This window comes from Propithecus coquereli, unplaced genomic scaffold, assembly GCF_000956105.1.
Source record: "Propithecus coquereli isolate 6110/MARCELLA unplaced genomic scaffold, Pcoq_1.0 Scaffold3203, whole genome shotgun sequence".
NCBI classification, from domain to species: Eukaryota; Metazoa; Chordata; class Mammalia; order Primates; family Indriidae; genus Propithecus; species Propithecus coquereli.
The window spans coordinates 876-2,148 of NW_012148846.1; the positions used below are offsets into that span (position 1 = coordinate 876).

At 33.9% G+C, this 1,273-nt stretch overlaps 1 protein-coding gene across 1 annotated transcript in view; it reads right to left on the reverse strand.

The window, feature by feature from the left end:
- The window catches only part of LOC105815229 (selenocysteine insertion sequence-binding protein 2-like), a gene marked incomplete at its 3' end in the record, with an annotated part of 8,921 nt that overhangs the window by 861 nt on the left and 6,787 nt on the right, over positions 1-1,273 (reverse strand). The gene's annotated exons all lie outside the window — the stretch shown is intronic.

A 1,273-nucleotide genomic window follows, 5' to 3' on the forward strand; every position in this document is an offset into this window, starting at 1 on the left:
CTAAAGAGAAATCTGAGGCCCAGAGATTAATAAATTACACCTAAAACCCCTAGGCAAAGTATAGAAAAACCAAGGCTTCAATCTTTGAACACCTGAAATTTGGTGCCTTTTGAAAACATCTCTTAAAAGTTTGAGAGCTTCTTTTTATACTACTTTTCTTTATATGTGCCCATATGAAGATTATCTGTCACTCTGTCATTTGCCCAAACCCACAGCTTTATGGATTCATCTTACAGTCTGCCTTTGAGACCTACTACTTCACTATATACAGAAGATTGATCTCATTTACAAAGTTAGCACTTTCTCTTGATTTTCTTTATTTTCAACTAGCATCATTCCAGCAAAAGAGACATATCTGCCTCTAAGCTAGTACCATTTATCCACGACCAACAATTTCTTAAAGGCCCATGACAACTTTTTAATTGCCTCTGGTCTGGAGCTTTATCAAAAGCATCCCAAACGACTAATTACAATCACAGGCAGGAAGGCCAGGAAAGGGAGTGTAGAAAGAAAATGAGGACTTGGTTTTTTACATGTTAAATTTTAGGTGGCCAGAAGCTATTTGGCAAACTCCCAGATTAAAAAGAGAAAAGAACAAGACCAAACAGAAGGAGGTAGCTATGCTATTTAAACAATTAAAAAAAAAGAAAAGGGAAAAAAAGAGAAAGGAAGGAAGGAAGGAAAGGAAGAAAGAAAGAAGAAAGAAAAAGGAAGGAAGGAAGGAAGGAAAGGAAGAAAGGAAGAAAGAAGAAAAAAGAAGAAAAGGAAAGGAAAGGGAAAGGGAAAGGAAAAGATGAATCAGAAACTAGATCAAGAAAGAAGAGATCCTGAACGTAGCCTAGGAAATTAAAAAAAATAAAAAAAGGAGAACTAAGAGCTCAAAGTCTTATAGAAACAAGGCAAGGAAACTACTAAACTGTAGACTGCAGTAAATGTTAAACATTAAACATAAATACTGTTTTTAAGTCTGAATCTCTTTTTGACTACAATCAGATTTAACTCAAAGCAAATGGCACATGTGTAGGTTTTATAAGCTTAGATTGAATAGTGTGCAGGTCTTTACTTAGTAAATACAAAATTTTAATAACTAAGCATAAAGTATTAGAACCTCCTAGTATTTACTTAGTGATAGGTCACAAGTATAGTGTGTTTTGCTTTTTAAATCCCTTGAGACTTTTTTTATTTTAAGATTTTAGAATTGTGATTAAATTCCAGGTTCTCACAAGAAGTCTTGGTCCCAGATATTCTCCTAATTTTTAATGGACATGTGTAA